Source organism: Nipponia nippon, unplaced genomic scaffold (genome assembly GCF_047370975.1).
Source record: "Nipponia nippon isolate SJK-2023a ecotype South Korea unplaced genomic scaffold, ASM4737097v1 scaffold_14, whole genome shotgun sequence".
NCBI classification, from domain to species: domain Eukaryota; kingdom Metazoa; phylum Chordata; class Aves; order Pelecaniformes; family Threskiornithidae; genus Nipponia; species Nipponia nippon.
The window spans coordinates 10,982,858-10,991,891 of record NW_028262330.1 but is presented as its reverse complement, the minus strand read 5'-3'; the positions used below and the strand labels follow the sequence as shown (position 1 = coordinate 10,991,891).

At 48.8% G+C, this 9,034-nt stretch overlaps 1 long non-coding RNA gene across 1 annotated transcript in view; it reads right to left on the bottom strand.

The window, feature by feature from the left end:
• Window positions 1-224: 224 nt before the first annotated feature.
• Window positions 225-9,034, bottom strand: part of LOC148056471 (uncharacterized) — a 67,890-nt gene continuing 59,080 nt past the window's right edge. Inside the window, exons 9-10 of the long non-coding RNA XR_015703320.1 lie at window positions 1,019-1,126; window positions 225-385 (exon numbers count right to left, since the gene is read on the bottom strand). This is a non-coding gene — a long non-coding RNA (uncharacterized LOC148056471). The remainder of the gene's footprint in view (window positions 386-1,018; window positions 1,127-9,034) is intronic.

Here is a 9,034-nt window from a genome sequence, read left to right as displayed (position 1 = left end):
TCCGTCCAGGACCCACACCACTTATTTGCTACAGGAGTGCCACACCACTTCAAACCTTAAATGCCTTCTCCGCATCCAGGGGCTCCTAGACATCCTCCCTTTTCTCAACTTTGCAAGCTCTAAAAGACTTTTCATCACTAGCTAGCCATGGTTTTCACTACTAACCACTGGGGTGGCTTCCTGCACAAGCTATCCAGAATTTGGGTTGGATCTTACCTGTAAGGTCCTAGGCAGCTCCACACCTTGAGTTGTAGGCTGAAAAGCTGGAGGAGGATTCAGAGAAGACCCGTGAGAATGGCTGAAGTCCTGGAAAGCCCTGGAAATCCTGCGATGAGTGAAGGAGCCAAGCAAAATCTATCTGGCTTAACAGCAACCTTTTCTCAGTCTGCAAGAGAAGAGTTCCAAGACCTACAATGATCTGAGCTTGGAGCAGAGCCTTTGGTCACTCATTTAGGTGCCTAAGTTTGATCATCTAAGTCTGGATTTAATCGTCCTCTCTCGCAGGTTGGCCAGCTGTACTACAGAGTAGGAATTCTTCTATTTCTGCCTCACATTTCTGAGACTTAGTGGATGTAAATGATTTTAGCCTGCAAAAACAAACCATGGGGGTACTGAGAACATAATTCCTGCCCACGGGCCATAAGACTGCAAGACAGGCAGTCAAATAAAAAGGTAAATACAGCTTTTTGAAAAGAAATCTCAAAAAATCAGCTCTCTCCTCTAAAACTCTGACTGTGGCATCATTTTCCAAAGAAGGGATTCCTGCACAGGGTAATTAAAGACAGACATTTTGGCAAGGAATAACTTGGTGGATAATGAGATAGTGGTAACGGGCCAGGGCCAGCCACCGGTGCCTTTCCTCCCGGAGTCCCATGATGGTGCGACAACTGCGACCACTGGGGATGGACAGAATTCCTTCATCATAATCTAATGCTTCTGGCCTCATCCACCTGCTGGGACAAGCCCTTCCCACCTTGCCTTTGTGCTCATTGAAAACACTGTCCAGGACTGTACTCACCAAAGCTTTGGAGTTGAGGTCTGGTCCATGCCATGGATCACTGCACTCTCTGCAGAAGCACTTGTGCTCCATCAACTATCAAAGCCAAGGGGATGACCTGAGAAGGGTCTATCAAATGAGTGTCATTAGCTTCCCAAAGCCAAGTGTCAAAATTTTATCAGCCACCAACCTGAGAAGAACCGGGAATACTGAAAGACACCTTAAGGCCGATTCACTCCCCAGGTCTCCGGCAACCCAACAAAGCTTCTTTTTGTGCCTGGTTGTGGAACAAGACAAATCTAACACTTCTGGTACACAGCGACACTGTCTCCCATTGTGAGGAGAGAGGAAGGAGGTCCCAAGCAACCATTACTAGTATATTAGGCCAAATACTGTGCCTGCCTGTACCCATCTCCTACCCATCTTCCCCTTAGCTTTTTGAGGCCAAGGACCTACGGCAACCGGATTTTAGGCATCACATTTTGATGCTATCACAGTGGAAACCTTCGTGGCCAAAGGAGCTCATTGTTCAGCTGCTCCGTAGGAGCGGGATACAGTGCAGCGGGGACTTTCAGAGAGGCTGGTGGGACCATGAGCTGCTGTTATTGACTCTGAAGAGGAAGGACCAGGGGATCTGTGTCTCCCTGGAAGGATTTCCATTTCCACAGCAGGCTTTCAAAAACATTAGCAGCCACAGCCCAAGAAGCAAAATGTCTGTTTGTGGGTAATAAACCCAGACAGATGCCTCCTGCACGCAAACAGCCAGTGCCTCCGAGACAAGAGGCTCTAAATAAATAATCAACAAATCCTAGAGCTGAAGGCACAGTTGGTATTTGCATCATGAATAAATGAGGAGGCTTTTATTTACTCATTCTAGGGGCAGAGCACATAACAGAGGAGCTTCTCAGAGCTCATACGCCAGAGATTGTCATTACCTCAGCACAACCATTTGGTTCCCACCAGCTGCTTGCTCCTGCACTGCTCCTCAGGAGATGCACAGCTCGCCAGCGAGAAGGGAAAACAAACACGAGGTCTCCATCATCGCAGAGCACTCAGGTCCCTGATGACCTCTCCGTGCAGCACTGGCGGGGTGGGGAGGACACGGAGCCAGTGCCCAGGGATGCAGCTCAGCCACCGCAGCCCTGCTAGCTGAGGAGGTGGAGGCTGGAGGCTCCATCACACTGGGAAGGTCTCTAGATCCACCAAAAGACAGCCATATTTGTCAACATTAGAGAGATCTCACTTGGCGGTAAGCCATCCTCCTCTCAAAGCTCCACGGGAACAGTTGTACAGAAAGAAACATGTAGGTCCTTCTCACTACCGAGGCTGGAGGACATATTTTTCCATCAGGAAGCCATTGTGTAGTTTGAGGAGAAGGCCATGCTCTGGGCAGCACTTTGAGAATGAAGAGCCCAAAGGAAAATTATGGGTTTTTGATCGTGAAAAATAGTCCCACAGTAGGGGAGAAAGGCCAGTCAGCGGCCCAAAACTCCACAAAATGTTTCAAGAAAAACTCTACCAAAAAATACCGAACTGGAAAATTTCACTTTCACAAATGCTTTCCACAGAAGACACCTGCTCAAGACCTCCTTTCTTCCCACAAATTTCACTTGGGAATGTAGTGAACCACCAGCTGTTCCTTCTGTGAGGCCAACAGCAAATCCTCTATCCACCATCACGCCTCGGGATCAAATATGCTCATGGACAAGCAACTACAGTGACACTGCACCAGCCTTGCAACAGGGGCAGGAGCTCGAGTGCTGATAACCAGCGTTCAGTTTATCATTCAACAAAAGCCAGATCAAACCACAAAGAACAGAAAAGTTATCATTTCTTTCCCTTAATACTCACAAAACAGGGAAAACAGTTAGTGCTATTTCCAAGGAGAAAAGCCGCCTTTTCAGCCACAAAATATATCCCTGGAGATCCAGCAAGCTGGGGTCTGGCTTCATTTTATTTAGTTATGTATCAAGTGGTATTGATCTGCTTGCTTCAAGCAAACCAGTGAGCAGTAAAACCTTTTCTGCTCTTTATGTCCTGAAAATTGTGTTTTTTCCTCTTTGGGTTTGGGGATGACAAACGGCCAGAGCTCCCAGAGGCTCAGAGGATGCAGACGCACCCTGACCCCATTCGTCAGCTGTAATGGCATCTGGAGCCTGCAGCTCTCTTTTGGCTTATTAATAAAACACAAATGGGTCCAGGGAGGTCCCACCCCTGGACACCACAGCGGCTCTGTGCCTTGCTGGTGGCACCAGGAGGCCAACACGTGGGCAAGAGAAACTGTAGTGTAGATGCAGGAACTGAATTCAAGCCTTGCATCTGAAATGCAAGGTCACCCTTCCCCGTAAGTCACTGTCCTGCAACTCATCTTTGGTGACAGGAGGTGGCCAGTCCTGAGCAGACGCAACATGACATCGTAGGCCTTTGCAATGCAACATGTGGGAAGCCCAAACCAAACCCTTTAGGAACAATTTCTCTCCAAATGAGATTGTTATCTAATCCCATCACTACCTCAGCTCTCTAGTCACACACTTTATCAGCCATCTGATAGCCAAAATGCATTTCTATGCTTGAATGGTTCATTGCAGGATTTGTATTTCTAACGTAGCTGTGAGAAGACCACGGCTTTGTGCACTGATCCCACTGAGATGGCCTCCTCTCCTGCCTCCGCACCAGGGGTACCTTGGTCCACAGGGTCCCAGCGAGAAAGGCCCATTGCCAGCCTCAGATTCGGTGCTAGGATTTATACCTCTTTCCTACAGGAATATGAGCTGCTCCAGCACTCATCAAGCTGGCACCAAACTGCTAATACTGTTCAAAATTAGGGCTGGTAGAAAAAGGTGTCATAAAATGTATTTTGCAAAGGAAAAGTCATTCTTAGTTTGTTGGTTTTTTTTAAAGGAAGTTATTTCCTCTTCCCGCACCACCACCACTCAATCCTCCCCCACCCCACTGAAATCATGTCTCATCTTGCAGAGGAAATTTTGATTTTTTCATTGGAAAAAAAAGCCAAACAACCCTAAGTGAATTATTTTGGCATGAAGCCGATATGTTTTCAGCTCCAACATATTGCCACACCACCTCCGGCATTAAGTACCCCAACCAGGGAACGGCAGCAGGAGTACAGCTGCCATGAAGACAGCCAAAGCAAACTGGTTTGGTTTTCCAGTAAAACATGCCACTTTCCAGCTCAAAAAAACGTTGGTTCACCTTCTTGTACATGTACATTAGCGTATAGCCTCTTGCTACAGAAGCAGGGTAGGTTTCCTATGGGACTTGGTGGGTTATTTATTGCCAGGCATGAGTAGATAACTCCACATAGCATGGTTAAGACAAGATGCTGCTGGCCTTAGGGAATGGGGTCCTGCCTCTGCTACTGCATCTCTCGGACATGCCTTCGCCCCGGCATTCCTCGGCACAGCTCCTACTGACCGAGAGGGGCGGCGGGGTCCCGTGGGGAAAGCAGTGTGTAACCACGTATTAAAACCCACACCCACAGGGGCAGTGTGGCACAAGTGAGGGTGGCTCAGGCAGAAGGAATGCTGGCTTGAACTCCTCTGGGGTGCCAGACTTTGCAGCTTTATCAATTGCTATTATTAACACAGCTGGGATTTGTGCAGCTTCCCAGCTCTTAAGAAAATCAAGAAAAAGCAAGATTTCACCCAGTGGCACTACCTGCGTCATGGATGGCACATAGGTGATGCATTTCAACCTAAAAGATTAAAGTTTTTCAGTCCTATAAAGAACTGTAAAGAAGCTCTGATAATAGGAAATGTCAGGAAACTTAATAACAACAGAGATTAGCGCCCTGCCTATAGCACATTGTTGCTGCATTCAGCCAGCTTTTTATATATAATGTCGACAGCTCCATACAAGCTGTGAATACTTTCCAATCTCCTCTAGCCTTGAGTCTCCGGGAACTTGATTGACTTCCCTAGAGCTGTTTTGGATTTACACTGGCTCTGCTGAAATCAGAATTGAGCAGCCAGAGCAGACTGAGGCACGGCAATCCCACTGCTCCGAAACCAGAGGAGCCGTGTTGCTTTACGCAACGGGAGGATGGAGGAAATGCACTTTGGATCTCTCTTTCCTTGGCAGAAATCTGCATCCCTCTTCCAGCCCCAGTAGAGCTGTGCTGATTTACGGCGGTGGGGGATCGGGTCCTCTGCTCGTAGCTCTTCAGGATGATGAAGACAGTGCTGATAGCGGAGACCTGTCCCATTTCTAATCCCAGTAAGAATTAACTGCCCAGTTTAAGCAAGAGCAATAGGCAGGTTTTTCCAAACTGGATGGAAGGTGAGCATGCTGCAGGCCAGTGGTCAGACATGGAGCATCCTCTGCTAACGAACACCCCCACCAGCCCCCAGTAACCCACTCTTAACACTGGTCCTGGAGAGTAGAGGTGGTTAGCACATCACTGGCTGCATCACTGACGCTTCCACTCACCTTCCCACCACCGCTCCACATCCCTGCCCTTGGCTCCAGAGCCCAGCTTTCCCCATGAGGAATGGCATTCCTGAGGGCTCAGCAGGGTGTTCCTTAAATCTCTGCTAACTGGTGGGATTTTGCCAGGAACATCCCCTTAAAGTCCTCCCTGGTCTCCAAATAATCTTCTATGGTGTTTAGAGCTGCTCTTTTGCATACGATATCTCTAAAAATACACAAAGGAATGAAAGAAATCCCCTCCCCAAACTTTTCAAACCAAAAAATAAATAACGTGATTAATTATTCTGAAAAAGGCCGTTTATAGTTTGGACTCCATAAAACAGAATGCCTGATTGAATACACTATCCAAGGATGTGCTGTTTTTCATTTCAGCACAATCAAGACCTAAATCTGTGTCTCCCGCTCCCTCATCTGAGCTGGAAATGGTTTTATATTCCATCTTGCTTTAAATTATACACATCAAGTTTATAATGGGACACGGTCTATTTTGTTGCCAAAACCTGCTCTGTAAGATCATCTATTAAACAGTATTTATTTTTTATGACAAACAAGAAAAATGACAAAACAGCTACCGAGCGTCAGCTAACGAGGACCAAATGCCTCCCCAGGCACCGTTCCTTTTATAAGCGTCCACACAGGAGCTGAGTTAACGTCCTCCCACCCACCAGCGACGGCCGAAGGGAGACATGGGGCTTTCTAAACCCTGCTATCAGCCCCTGGGGGATTTGGGTCTTGCTGTCTGCACTTGGGTATGAGATTTGGGGTCAGGAGATGTATCCTGGTGGGATGCAAGCAAGGAAACTCAGCCCCGGTGGAGGGGGAGAAATGCTATTTGAAAGAAGGCAACGGGAGAGACCCCGACTGGTGTTCAGCCTCTTGCCTGGGATAAGGGTGTGCAAAAGCAAGACTTGGGGGGAGATTGGTTAAACCTGATGTTTTGCAGCTGGCAGGTGGGGAGCTGTAAGAGGCTCAGGCTCCCCAGCCAGTCCAGTCCTCTCCCAACACCTCCAGCTGCCAGGGATGAGACCCCCCCAAGTCTCAAGGGGGCTGTAGGGACCCTCAGCTGAAGTAAGCCATGGCTTTGAGTCCTGATTCTGCCCCCCAAGAAAGGCTGGCCTAAAAAAATGGCCTTGAGGAACACGTTGAGCTTGCCAGATGAGCACTGAGCATGGGAAGATGTCTTTCACTCCCTGGGGCCCCACCAGGCCCTCCAAACTCTTTTAGTGGCACAGACTTTAGGAAACACCTTCTGCTGCCCAACAAGTCCACCCAAGCTGGATGAAATCAAGCCCATATGTATCTCAAGGTGTCAACCTTCACCTGGCCAGCAGGATCTATTGGTCTATAGATCGACAATAAGGACAACATACCAGTGTCCAACCTGCCTTGGTGCCCTGAAGAAAAATGTTAGAAACTGGGGCCCTGGGAAGCCATGGAGGCAGAGCCGTGCTGGGGTGAGAGGGCCCCCCAACATGCCCCAACCCCTCAGGGCTCATTGCCTCCCCTCCACTGGCAGCACCACCCCAGGAACATAACGCCAACGGGAGCCCATCCCAGTAAGGAGGGTGGTGCACAGGGCTCTGTGACAACGTTTCAAAATTTCAGGCTTTGGGGCTTCATCAAAATTCTGAAGCTTTTCCTGGAGGCTACCAGAGCAACACAGGACTAGAAGGACCATCTCAGGCGTTCACTGTTTCCTCGGACACACCACATCATCCTTTCTCTTAACTCATTGCACTCCAAAACAGTCATTTTATTTTTCTCTAAAATGTGCCTGGACCCCTCTAGTTGTGACCAGCTTTCACCTCAACCGCTTTTTAGCAGAGCAGAAGCGAAGTGGTCCCTCTCCACCTGCCTGCTCCTCCTCCGTGCCCGTTCCTCCCTGCCCTCCGTGGGGCCCCAGCACCCACCTCCCTGCCCCACAGCAGCTTTCCGTGCAGCCACAGAGCGGGCAGGGCTGAGGCCATCCCAGCAGGATATTTATTCCTTCCTTCCCCGCCCTCAGCTTTTGCATGGCAAAGGAGGGAGCTGCAGGGGAACGCAAAGGCAGTGCTCCATCAACCTGCTCCTTCGCAGGTCACTGGCACTGAGGATGTTGCCCTGACCCAACCACCCTTGACCCTGGGTCTGGAACCAGCCTGGGTGTCAGGGCAGACTCATGCACATCCATGTCTAATGTCCACATCTTATTCCTGAAGATGACAGCAACAAGACAACCCTTCAGTGACCAGTATAAACAGACCTCCAGCAGTGTGAGGTGCATTATACATGTGCCAAACTTTTCAGCTTTGAAGAAAAAAAGCAGACACTGTATGAAGAGTGGAAGATCTCTTGGAGAAACCCCTTCAGCCTGGAGTTTCATCTGCTCTGCCAGACACCAAAACAGTCCCGGGATTTTCCTTATGAACATTCACTTTGGAGGTTTCCCTTAGCTAAATGATTGCTTATTATGGCACTAAGAGACTGTCCTACCTGGCTCTTCGCCACCACCACGGTGGTGGCCACATTCTGCAATGCTTTGGGAACCCCCATTAGAGGAGAGCAAGCCTACCCATGTTTCCTTGGCAGGAAAGCAGGCTATGACATGCGATCTGTGGCTAAAAATCACCATAAATCTCATGCCATTTCAGTTTAAATGACAGCTCCATTTATACTACAGTGGTAATGTAGAAAGTCCTTTCCCTACCATCTAATTTGTTTATTTTTGCCATGCTAGTTGCTAGTGAGCACAAGAGCAAGTTTTTAATACCGGGCATGGCAACCCATCCCAATACAATAAATTCCTTATGTATCGTATGAATACCTAGACACATGAATAATTTAACCATCGTTTAATCAACATTAAACTAATGGTTTAATCAAGACCAACTATGTCATCTTTCCCTAAAAGAAGTACAGAACAAGGCTCTGGCTCTGGTTTCACAGCATAGGAAGAGCACACATATCCTCAGTAATGTTTTAAACAGATTAATCATGCATTTCTCCATGGCACCAGCAAGGCGAGGGCTGGAGCGCATTAGCCATCCCTTCTGCTCCACCCAGAAAGCTTTCTACATCCTTTCTGCTGGAACTGCAGAGCGAGTTGGGTGCGATGGAAAGGAGGTTGTGGAAGCAAAGTCCGTGCCAGCCTGCCAGCCCTGTCTTGTGCCAGGCTTGCACATGTGCACATCCCCATCATCAGGGAATTCATGCAGAATCAGGTCTGCACCTTGGACCTGGGAACATCACCCAGCCACAGCAGGCAGAGCAAGAGAAGTGCCAGGCAGGAGCTTGGCGCTCCTGCGCTAGGCTTGCTGCAAAGATGGAAAGACCATGAAAAATGCAGGGAAAAGGGACAGAGTAACTCAGCCAGCAGCTAAAAAGAGCATAACCACTTGGGCTAAGCAGAGAGCACTGGCATAAGCGACCACATGCAGGAAGGGCAGGAAAATCACAGCCCTGGTGCAATCCCCCAGGCAGTGGGAGAGACCTGATGAGCTGAAAGCAGAAGGGATCATCTGCGAACAAACTCAGAAAGGATCATCCACGAACATCTGCTGATCTCCAGAAAGGACCAGAGACCCACAGTCCTCTCGTTCTCCCCGGGAGCCC